At 44.2% G+C, this 12,417-nt stretch overlaps 1 long non-coding RNA gene across 1 annotated transcript in view; it reads left to right on the top strand.

Annotated features, from left to right (window-relative positions):
• Window positions 1-6,024, top strand: part of LOC126875212 (uncharacterized) — a 117,060-nt gene extending 111,036 nt beyond the window's left edge. The window contains exons 2-3 of the long non-coding RNA XR_007693272.1: window positions 426-725; window positions 5,880-6,024. This is a non-coding gene — a long non-coding RNA (uncharacterized LOC126875212). The remainder of the gene's footprint in view (window positions 1-425; window positions 726-5,879) is intronic.
• Window positions 6,025-12,417: the final 6,393 nt, after the last annotated feature.

The following is a 12,417-nucleotide window of genomic DNA, read 5'->3' as shown; positions in this document are numbered from 1 at the left end:
CGATTATTCGTTAATTACTCTTTTCCCTGGCAAAATTCGTGAACTTTTAGGATCGTACGATAAAGGTAGAACCCCTGGCAAGATTTTTTTTTTATTTATTTGTTGAAATTACAATCAATTCTCGCGTTGAGAATTTTCAGTAATTTTTCTGGCGTGGCGCAGTGACATGGCTGTTTATTTACAATAAGTTAATACTTATTATAGATAGGTATAATTTATAAGTATTATAAGTAAGTGCATATGCTTAATTTGCATAATTAAATGAATCTAACGTTTAGGTCTAGCGGGTAGTGCCTCTTCAGCCTGCGAATCTGGTCCATCGTATCGAGTAGTCCAGTGATTAGGGGGTTTCGGTGTTTCTTGACTCTTTTGCTATATCTGTCGCTATATTTTGCTATTTCCTCTTTGACTGTAGGTATCTTGAGGTCGCGATGGATGGTTTCGTTGGTAACATACCAAGGTGCGTCTATTAAGGCTCTTAGCGTTTTCGATTGGAATCGTTGTAGTATTTCGATGTTGGAGTTACTTGCTGTTCCCTATAGTTGGATTCCGTAGGTCCAGACAGGTTTTATTACGGTCTTGTAGAGGGTAATTTTATTCTGTATGTTTAGTTTGGAGCGTCGGCCCGTGAGCCAATAGAGTTTTTTTAGTTTGTCCTTTAGTTGCTTCGTTTTATCTGAGATGTGTGTCTTCCACGTTAGTCTCCTGTCCAGGGTCATGCCCAGGTATCGGACTGTGTCCCTGCTAGGAACTGTCTCATTGTTGATGGTGACCTGGGGGCAGGTTTGTTTTCGGAGCGTGAAGGTTACATGTGAGGATTTCTTTTCGTTGACTTTGAAGCCCCATTTGTGAAACCACTTTTCCATGGAGTCGAGACTTCGCTGGAGAGTGGATGAGGCTATTATCGGGTCTGCGTGGGTAGCTAATAGCGCTGTGTCGTCTGCAAATGTCGCTATTGTTATATCGTTTGATATAGGTAGGTCGGCAGTGTAGATGGAGTACAGTAGGGGTCCGAGGACACTACCTTGGGGTATGCCGGCTTCTATTGGGAATGTTGCGGAAGTGGCGTCTAGGCATTTAACCATGAATTGTCTATTGGTTAGGTAAGATTTTAGGATGGAATAGTAGGGGTGAGGTAGGATCTTTTTAAGCTTGTATAGTAGCCCTTCATACCATACTTTGTCGAATGCCTGTTGGATGTCTAGGAAAACCGCTGAGCAATATTTTTTCTTTTCGAGTGTTTGGCTGATCGTATGAGTTAAGCGGTGGATTTGCTCTACTGTAGAATGATGTTTTCGGAAGCCGAATTGGTGATCTGGGAGTGTTTTCAAGTTCTCTAGGATTGGAAGGAGTCGGTTCGTGAGCATCTTCTCGAATAATTTGGACAGGGTAGGTAAAAGACTGATTGGGCGATAGGAGCAGGTTTCGTATATCGGTTTACCGGGTTTAGGGATGAGGGTAATCAATGAGATTTTCCAGGCCTTAGGATAGTGTTCCAGGCGGAGGATAGCATTAAAAATCGATGTGATGAGTGCTATCCCTTTTGTGGGAAGTTCCTTGATTGCTCTATTGCCTATTAGGTCGTGTCCTGCTGCTTTCTTGGGGTTTAGGCGACTGATTGTTTCTATAGTCCCTGCAGAGGAGAAGGGTTCGATAGGAGGGGACATTTGGAAGGGGCTGTGCAGGTATTCAGTAACGTCCGCGGCGGCTTGGGGGGAATGGGGTTTGAATACTTTTGACAAGTGTTTAGCAAACAGGTCGGCTTTTTCTATAGGGCTTCGCGCCCATCCACCTTGCGGACGGCGGATAGGTGGGATTATTTGTGGGGGGCGTGTGAGTTTCCTGGAGGCCTTCCATAGTGAGTAGTTGGCGTCGGCTGTGGGGGATAAGCTGGCGAGGTATTTATGGAAGCAGTCGTTTTTATAGTTTGTTAAGGTTCTAGATAGCTTTCTAGTTGCGTTGTTAAGTTTGCGTTTGTCCTCCGGTGTTCTATGGGTCTGCCATACTCTTCTTAGCCTTCTTTTTCTGCTATTTTTCTTAGTATGTATTGGGGATATTCTTGTTCGCTGATAGACGTCTTTGTCGGTGTGGAGAGGCGGATGGCGTTTATTATGCTCGTGTTTAAGTATTCCTTCGCTGCCTCGATATCTTCATTAGTTTTTAGTGAAATTAAGGCTGAAGTTGAGTGTGTAAAGACTTCTCTAAAGAGCTGCCAGTTGGTGTATTGGTTGTGAATGGAGCCATTAGGTGTATTCTCGATAATTGTTGAACTGACTGTTGCTATCACGGGGGAATGATCAGAGGAGAGATCAGCCGAGGAGTTGATTTGGACGTGTCTTGATGAGATATTTTTAGTTACGAAGAAGTCGAGAAGGTCGGGTATTTTGTTAGCGTCAGTGGGCCAGTATGTTGGTTCGTATCTGGTGAGGTAGTTGAAGTTGTTGGTTATTATGCTGTTCAAGAGGTTTTTGCCTCTTCCTGTAACCAGTCTGCTGCCCCATTGGGTGTGCTTGGCGTTGTAGTCTCCACCAGCTATGAATCTATAGCCCAGGGTGTCCAGGAAGTTATCAAAGTCTTCTTTGGCGATGGAGTGTCTGGGAGTGATGATTGTGCCATGACAGTCTTCTATTGCTACGTTTGTTGCTTGGAGGTAGTCTTTCTGGAATGATGGAAGTGATTAATACTTGTTTTGATTATGATTCCAGTGCCACCGTGGGCCTTTCCGCTGGGGTGTTGGGTATGGTAGAATTTGTAACCATTTATTTTCAGGTAGTTTTTGTCGGTGAAGTGGGTTTCCGATACGAGCATTACGTCGATTTGCTGGTGTTTTAGGAAGAGTTCTAGTTCAAGTTTGTGTTGCGCTAGACCGTTGGCGTTCCAGAGAGCTATGCGCCTTGGTTTTATTTTGCGTCGGGCGCATTAATTTATCCATGATGAGTGTTAGTAGCGATAGCAAATTATTTATTTGCTCTGATTGTTTCTCTATTAGCTTTTCAAGCCTAGAGAAGTTGTCTGTGTTAGGTGGGTTGGGGACACTATTTTGGGAAAGATCCCTTTGGCTATTCGGGTTATTTTGGATGCCTTGTACTGCTTGGGCATAGGAGGTTGAGGTGGTGATGAATTTGGTAGGACTGGGTGTTTGGTTGGTTGAGGGGATTGGGGTAGTCGTGTATTTCGGCGGGCTGGTTGTTTGGTTGGTTACCTCTTTTGCTCTGAGTTTAGGGTACCTGTTTGTGTATAGAGTTTTATAGGCTGAGCAGCCTTTGTAGTTGGCAGGATGGTCACCTTGACAGTGGATGCATTTCGCTGGGGTTTCCGGTGATTTAGCGCACTGGTCAGTGGAGTGAGTGCCTGCACATTTAACGCAGCGGAAAGTATGGTTGCAGTATTTCTGCGTATGACCGTACCTTTGGCACCTTTTGCATTGCACTATTTCTTTTTTCACAAGCGGTGGTTCGGATTTTACTATTGCGTTCATTAGGAGACTGATATTGTAGATTTCCTTATTGTTAGGCTTTTGTTTTATATCTATGAAAAATAAGGGTAACGGGTCTTTCGAGACTCTATGCCTTATATTACTTACATTGATGACTTCGTGGCCGAGTTTTGAGAGTTCGTATTTGAGTTCGTCTATGTCTGCTGAGTGGTGGATGTTTCTTAGGACCACCCGGAAAGGCCTTTCATGTTTGAGTTGGTAGGTGTGGAAGTTGACGCTCAGGGTCCTAAGTATCTTGGTGAGTTTTCTGTAAGCTTTTGGGTTCCTCGGCAGTATTTTTACTTTATTGTTATTTATCTTTAAGTTGTAGTCCTCCTTGGAGATATCTCTCTCTAAGGACTTGATCATTGTTTGTATGTCGATGACGTCATCCACAAATATTGGTGGGGGAGGGGGGATTCTCTGTGCCTGTAGGTTTGGCGGCGGGTCTGCGATTTCCATGGCGTCGTTAGTGGATTGCAATACGGCGAACCTGTTGTGGGTGTTTATTTGTATCGTTGATTGTTCGTTCCGGGTGTCGTTCATGTCTGGTTTTGATGTTTCTATTTTCCGTTTCTTTGTAATATTAGCGTCGTTGGTGCGGAGAGTTCTGCTACACTTCTGCCACGGAGGAGGTAGCGCGGGGTAGTTGCGAGTCTGCTCCGGAGAGCCTGGTCGCGATTGCTGGACCATCATCGAGCTAGTTAATTCAAAATGAATAACTAGTCGTGAGGCTATGAGGCTAGTATTCGGGTTGGGGTTAGGTGCGTGGAATTTTCTTCTCCCTAAAGGGTAGGAAACACTTGGCTGTGTTCACTTTCGACGGTTGGGCGACACGTGTTGTTTTCGGACTACACTGGGCACTAGAGACACGTCTGTACCCTTCGGCACTCCACAGCGAACTGGAGGCAAGATTTCAACACCGATTTCGACAGGAATTTCCCTTTAATTAATTAGTTGTAAATAATTACCGTAGCAAGTGTCGCGGCTATCGCGGTACGGGTCAGAGATTTTCCATAAACACCAACCTTCTGGAGGATTAATTCGCTCTCTAAGGAATTGTAGAAGCTTCTTTAGATCCTGTTCTAAGTTCATCGTGCACAAAAGATTAACTACGTGTAACGAAAACTATGCGAAAATTCACTGCGTCGCCCCTGTGTGACGACGGGTCGCCGTGGATGAATGCAAACAATATTTAAAGTATTAATTTCTAACATTTAAACTATTAATTTGTAGTATTTAAGCCATTAATTTAAAACATTTAAAACATTAATTTACGATATTAAAGCTATTGATTTCGAACATTTAAAACACTAATTTACGACATTCAAGCTATAAATTTATGACATGTAAAAACCACATTAACGACATCAGCAAATAGTACAATAATATATTACACGGTAATAACACATAATGATGTAGTATTACGCTATATTATATCGCTTTATATTATATCATAACACGTCATAATATATTACGATATATTTCATTACGATATATTGTATTACGATATATTGGATTGCGTTATATTATATCACATTATATTGTGTAACGTTATAATATATTACCTTATATTATGTCATTGTATAAGTAATAAAATGATATAACATAAAATAATATTACGCAATATGATATGACGTAATATAATATAACGTAATACTATATGTTACGCCGCCTAAAACATCTGCACGCCAGCCCGCGCGACCGGACAACAACCGGCCTGCGTAACGTCACTTCTTTTTTTTTTTTTTTTTTTTTTTTTTTTATTTGTTTGTTGAAATTACAATCAATTCTCGCGTTGAGAATTTTCAGTAATTTTTCTGGCGTGGCGCAGTGACATGGCTGTTTATTTACAATAAGTTAATACTTATTATAGATAGTTATAATTTATGATCTATAAGTATTATAAGTAAGTGCATATGCTTGATTTGGATAATTAAATGAATCTAACGTTTAGGTCTAGCGGGTAGTGCCTCTTCAGCCTGCGAATCTGGTCCGTCGTATCGAGTAGTCCAGTGATTAGGGGGTTTCGGTGTTTGTTGATTCTTTTGCTGTATCTGTTGCTATATTTTGCTATTTCCTCTTTGACGGTGGGTATCTTGAGGTCGCGGTGTATTGTTTCATTGGTTACATACCAAGGTGCGTCAATTAGGGATCTTAGCGTTTTCGATTGAAAGCGTTGGAGTATTTCGATGTTGGAGTTACTTGCTGTTCCCCATAGTTGGATTCCGTAGGTCCAGACAGGTTTTATTACGGTCTTGTAGAGGGTAATTTTATTCTGTAAGTTTAGTTTGGAGCGTCGGCCCGTGAGCCAGTAGAGTTTTTTTAGTTTGTCATTTAGTTGCTTCCTTTTATCTGAGATGTGTGTCTTCCACGTTAGTCTCCTGTCCAGGGTCATGCCCAGGTATCGGACTGTGTCCCTGCTAGGAACTGTTGCATTGTTGATGGTGACCTGGGGGCAGGTTTGTTTTCGGAGCGTGAAGGTTACATGTGAGGATTTCTTTTCGTTGACTTTGAATCCCCATTTGTGAAACCACTTTTCCATGGAGTCGAGACTTCGCTGGAGAGTGGATGAGGCTATTACCGGGTCTGCGTGGGAAGCTAATAGCGCTGTGTCGTCTGCAAATGTCGCTATTGTTATATCGTCTGATATAGGTAGGTCGGCAGTGTAGATGGAGTACAGTAGGGGACCGAGGACACTACCTTGGGGTATGCCGGCTTCTATTGGGAATGTTGCGGAAGTGGCGTCTAGGTATTTAACCATGAATTGTCTATTGGTTAGGTATGATTTTAGGATGGAGAAGTAGGGGTGGGGTAGGATCTTTTTAAGTTTGTATAGTAGCCCTTCATGCCATACTTTATCGAATGCCTGTTGGATGTCTAGGAAAACCGCTGAGCAATATTCTTTCTTTTCAAGTGTTTGGCTGATCGTATGAGTTAAGCGGTGGATTTGCTCTACTGTAGAATGATGTTTTCGGAAGCCGAATTGGTGATCTGGGAGTGTTTTCAAGTTCTCTAGGATTGGAAGGAGTCGGTTCGTGAGCATCTTCTCGAATAGTTTGGACAGGGTAGGTAAAAGACTGATTGGGCGATAGGAGCAGGTTTCGTGTATCGGTTTACCGGGTTTAGGGATGAGGGTAATCAATGAGATTTTCCAAGCCTTGGGATAGTGTTCCAGGCGAAGGATAGCATTAAAAATCGATGTGATGAGTGCTATCCCTTTTGTGGGAAGTTCCTTGATTGCTCTATTGCCTATTAGGTCGTGTCCTGCTGCTTTCTTGGGGTTTAGGCGACTGATTGTTTCTATAGTCTCAGCAGAGGAGAAGGGTTCGATAGGAGGGGACATTTGGAAGGGGGTGTGTAGGTATTCAGTAACGTCCGCGGCGGCTTGGGGGGAATGGGGTTTGAATACTTTTGTCAAGTGTTTTGCAAACAGGTCGGCTTTTTCGATAGGGCTTCGCGCCCATCCACCTTGCGGGCGGCGGATAGGTGGGATTATTTGTGGGGGGCGTGTGAGTTTCCTGGAGGCCTTCCATAGTGAGTAGTTGGTGTCGGCTGTGGGCGATAAGCTGGCGAGGTATTTATGGAAGCAGTCGTTGTTATAGTTTGTTAAGGTTCTGGTTAGCTTTCTAGTTGCGTTGTTAAGTTTTCGTTTGTCCTCCGGTGTTCTGTGGGTCTGCCATACTCTTCTTAGTCTGCGTTTTTCTGCTATTTTTTTTAATATGAATTGTGGATATTCTTGTTTGCTGTTGGTTGGCTTTGTCGGTGTGGAGAGGCGGATTGCGTTTATTATGCTCGTGTTTAAGTATTCCGTGGCTGCTTCGATATCTTCCTTTGTTTTTAGTGGGGTGAAGGCTGAGGTTGAGTGTGTAAAGACTTCTCTGAAGAGCTGCCAGTTGGTGTGTTGGTTGTGAATGGAGCCATTAGGTGTACTCTCGATGATTGTTGAACTGACTGTTGCTATCACGGGAGAATGATCAGAGGAGAGATCTGCCGAGGAGTTGATCTGGACGTGTCTTGATGGGATATTTTTAGTTATGAAGAAGTCGAGGAGGTCGGGTATTTTGTTGGTGTCAGTGGGCCAGTATGTGGGTTCGTATGTGGTGAGGTAGTTGAGGTTGTTGTTTATTATGCTGTTTAAGAGGTTTTTGCCTCTTGCTGTAACCAGTCTGCTGCCCCATTGGATGTGCTTGGCGTTATAGTCTCCTCCAACTATGAATCTGTTGCCCAGGGTGTCCAGGAAGTTATCAAAGTCTTCTTTGGCGATGGAGTGTCTGGGAGGGCAGTATACTGCTGAGGTGGTGATTGAGCCATGACAGTCTTCTATTGCTACGTTTGTTGCTTGGAGGTAGTCTTTCTGGAATGGTGGGAGTTCGTAGTGCTTAATACTTGCTTTGATTATTATTCCGGTGCCACCGTGGGCCTTTCCGCTGGGGTGTTGAGTATGGTAGAATTTGTAACCATTTATTTTCAGGTAGCTCTTGTCGGTGAAGTGGGTTTCCGATACGAGCATTACGTCGATTTGCTGGTGTTTTAAGAAGAGTTCTAGTTCACGTTTGTGTTGCGCTAGACCGTTGGCGTTCCAGAGAGCTATGCGCCTTGGTTTTATTTTGAGTCGGGGCGTGCTAATTTTTCCACGATGAGTGTTAGTAGCGATAGCAAGTGATTTATTTGCTCCGATTGTTTCTCTATTAGCTTTTCGAGCCTTGAGGAGTTGTCTGCGTTTGGTGGGTTGGGGACACTGTTTTGGGGAAGGTTCCTTTGGCTGTTCGGGTTATTTTGGATGCCTTGTAATGCTTGGGCATAGGAGGTTGAGGTGGAGATGAAATTGGTAGGACTGGGTGTTTGGTTGGTTGAGGGGGTTGGGGTAGTCGAGAATTTCGGCGGGCTGGTTGTTTGGTTGGATACCTCTTTTGCTCTGAGCTTAGGGTACCTGTTCGTGTATAGTGTTTTATATGCTGGGCAGCCTTTGTAGTTGGCAGGGTGGTCACCTTGGCAGTGGATGCATTTCGCTGGGGTTTCCGGTGATTTGGCGCACTGGTCAGTGGAGTGAGAGCCTGCGCATTTAACGCAGCGGAAAGTATGGTTGCAGTATTTCTGCGTATGACCGTACCTTTGGCACCTTTTGCACTGCACTATTTCTTTTTTCACGAGCGGTGGCTCGATCTTTACTATCGCGTTCATTAGGCGACTGACGCTGTATATTTCCTTATTATTCGGTTTTTGCTTAATGTCTAGGAAGAATAAGGATAACGGATCTTTCGAGACTCTATGCCTTATGTTACTTACGTTGATGACTTCGTGGCCGAGTTTTGAGAGTTCGTATTTTAGTTCGTCTATGTCTGCTGAGTGGTGTATGTTTCGTAGGACCACCCGGAAAGGCCTTTCCTGTTTGAGTTGGTAGGTGTGGAAGTTGGCGTTCAGGGTCCTGAGTGTCTTGGTGAGTTTTCTGTAAGCTTCTGGGTTCGTCGGTAGTATTTTCACCTTGTTGTTGCTTATCTTAAGGTTATATTCCTCCTTGCTGATATCTCTCTCTAGGGACTTGGTCATTGTCTGTATGTCAATGACGTCGTCTACAAATATTGGTGGGGGAGGGGGGATTCTCTGTGAAAGTTGGTTTGGTGGCGGTTCTACGATTTCCATGGCGTCGTTTGAGGATTCCAGTACGGCGAACCTGTTGTGTGTGTTTATTTGCGTTGCTGGTTCAATTTTCCTTTTTTTTGTTGTATTAGCGTCGTTAGTGCGGAGAGTTCTGCTGCACTTCTGCCACGGGGGGGGGGGGGGGGTAGCACGGGGTAGCTGCGAGTCTGCTCCGGAGAGCCTGGTCGCGGTTGCTGGGCCATCATCGAGCTAGTTAATTCGGAATGAACAACTAGTCGTGAGGCTGAGAGGCTAGTATTCGGGTTGGGGTTAGGTGCGTGGGATTTTCTTCTCCCTAGAGGGTAAGGGACACTTAGCTGCGTTCTCTTTCGACAGTTGGGCGACACGTGTTGTTTTCGAACTACGCTGGGCACTAGAGACACGTCTGCACGCTTCGGCACTCCACAGCGAACTGACGTCACTTCGACCCTCAATAAACCTAAGAACCCACCATAACTTTCACTTCCCTGTATTGTTTCGCCATGTGTCTTCAATCCGTTTGTCTTGAAGAATTTCTAAAGCTTAAAAATATTCTCGAAACACAGTCGGTTTTTAGAGAGGTCCTTGGGTTTATTAGGCGTACTTAAAACACGGAGAAAGCGGGTATGCACCCATTAGGAAAATCCGAATAGCCCTCTAATAAAACAAGCTATGTTTTCCTCACGCACACAGTCATCTATCCACCACGATGGTAGGAGACTTCCTACTCATCCCTTCGAGCAGTAGTGCAGGTCACGACCAATCGACACCGCGGTTCGTTACCCTCACTTTTCCTAACGAAAGTGGGAACAACGAATCCGCGTTCTTTAGGCACAGGGGCACACCCACACCGAACTTTTCTTCCGTATTAGAAAAAGAGCGACAGTCAGTCTAAAAACTAACGCCTAACGCGGCAGTCTATACATAGCGCGAGAGTCGCATACTTCACGCAAACTTTTGTCGGATCTCGGTATTGTCCAGCATACATCTCCTCTATTAAATATATTATAGTGCTACGTCCACTAATACACTAAATCCAATTATAAGAGCCCTGCTCTAACGTACATATCTATCTTATCTTCGTGCGATAAGTGATTATCTATTTATCTATGCTCAACAGTGTAATCTAAGTGTTGGAAATATATAATTTATAATTCTGTGAATCACAGTGTTCTACAAACTAAATCACCCCTATTATCTCAACGGAAATCAGGGGATCGATCAATTCGTGGTGTCGATTGTTATAATCGTAACGGGAATTTACGACTCCCGTTGACGTCTCTCCTCGCGATTACGTCTCCCCGCGATTGGGGTCAGGAAGTGAGGGCAGTATACATTGCCTCGGATTGGACAAACGAAGGTTGGTGGACTAGGAAGGGTCTTAACCGCCCTCGATAGAAAGTTGCTAGTAGGAAGCATCGTACGTGAGAAAACTAACTTTCCCGTGTCAAGCCGTAGTAAACAATAGTCTTTGGAAACTGATTTAGAAAAAGACATTTGTTGGGTTTGAAGGACCTTAGCAGGCAAGTTACTCGGGTTTATGACGGGTGCTTGAGGCTATTGAGGGTACGCCGTACGGAAGAGCAGACATCTGGTGTCCGTCTGGCCCGCGGTGTGTGACCTGGGCCAGGCAGAGAGTCGCTCGGCGTAACATTCTTCGTGGCGAGAAGAACCGTTTGTCGTGTTATTCTTTCCTCTTTGCTAGATTGTTATTGTCATTGTAATTGCGCGTACGCATGTATATTTGCGTCTACTTACAGCGGACTACACGGCCTTGCATACCATCTCTTTGAAGTACCCTTGCCTTGGAAGGATGACAGTAGAAGTAGATAGGAGTTTCGGGACAGAGAAAGACTGGGGGGAATGAGAATTTGAGGGAGAATCGGGAGGATTTGCATCGTATGGCTGTGTAATTATTTGGCGACCAAACTGGGTATTCGGTATACAAATTGAAATGTTGAAAAATGTGTAAATGGTAGAAATTATTAGATTGTAACATACATTCGTCCTGTTTTTATATTTACCATATAAACGAAGAAGGCAAGACGAATTCATATTACAAACTAATGCCTTCGTGATTGAAGAAATAATAACAAGAATAAGAGCAATGGAAAAATTGGGACCTGGGAAAACACGAGATAGCGCGATTAAAAGGATATACATGTAGTATCGTGGACGAAAAGCCTAAGAGATATCGGGCGAACCATGAACAATGTCGCGAGAGCCGAGGCGCCGTCGGGTCCATCAATGCGTCATCGGTCTTTTCAAGTGCATAGTTTCGTAGAAAAGACCTACGTGACCCTGGCCACGAGCGGTTGCGGAGCACGTGCGTGGTGGGGGTAAGAAAATAGACAAAGGGACGCTAAGGGAAAAAGACGAGTTAACGATCAGAGTTAGTCGAGAAACAGAGTTTGCGAGTGGCGTTGCCGAGAGAGTGTTGACTGCATTTTGGTGAAAGTCGAGTCGTTATCTAATTATTTAGTTGTGCTGTTTTCTGTACGTTTGGTGTCAATAGTTCAGGTTGAACAACAATCGTCTTTTTCTGTCCGATTAACATCTGTATCATCCATTCCTTGTAAATATATTATATCACGATATTACAGTTTTGGGGGCTCGTCCGGGATTGGACAAGACAGAAAACGAAACGGTTTAACAGAGCTATTCGAGCTAGTTGTGAATTTACCGGTACGCGGTGCGATAAAAGACGATATCGTTGACTATTTAAGTTTGTGTAGTGTGAAAAATGGCAAACGTTGGGGACGAACGATTGTCGGGAGAAGAGGGTTCGACGCTGGAGGAGCTGAGGAGTAAGCTCGCGCGAATGAACCTCCCTATATCGGGTGCGAGGTCAGTGCTGATTGCAAGGCTGAATCGGGCGTGTAGGGCTGGACAATCGTATCCTAAGGGATCGACGGGCGGTGAAGAGCTAACCGGTCAACGAGATTTAGGAAACGTACAGAGAGCTGAGCGTGATTGTAACGAAAATGAAGATGTTGAGAAAATGAATACGAAGGAGTTGAAGGAGCGCCTCGCTAGTTTGGGTTTAAAAACGACGGGAAGAAAAGTAGAATTACGCGCACGGCTACAAGCGGCCATGGATGGTAACGACATATCGTCGGAAGAAGAAAGCGACGACGAAAGTGAGGATGAAGATGACAAGAAAAACGCAAGAGGATACAAGAGAGATACGCGAAGGGTGTATCAGGACCGTGATGAATATTGTCGAAGGGCATGTGTTGGTTCGACACTGAGTTTTAGAGACGTCGAAGATGCATTAGAGTCGTTTAGTGGCAATAGAGGTGAAAATGTCGAACGATGGTTCG

Source organism: Bombus huntii, chromosome 17, assembly GCF_024542735.1.
Source record: "Bombus huntii isolate Logan2020A chromosome 17, iyBomHunt1.1, whole genome shotgun sequence".
NCBI classification, from domain to species: Eukaryota; Metazoa; Arthropoda; class Insecta; order Hymenoptera; family Apidae; genus Bombus; species Bombus huntii.
This window is presented reverse-complemented; position numbering and strand designations above follow the sequence as displayed.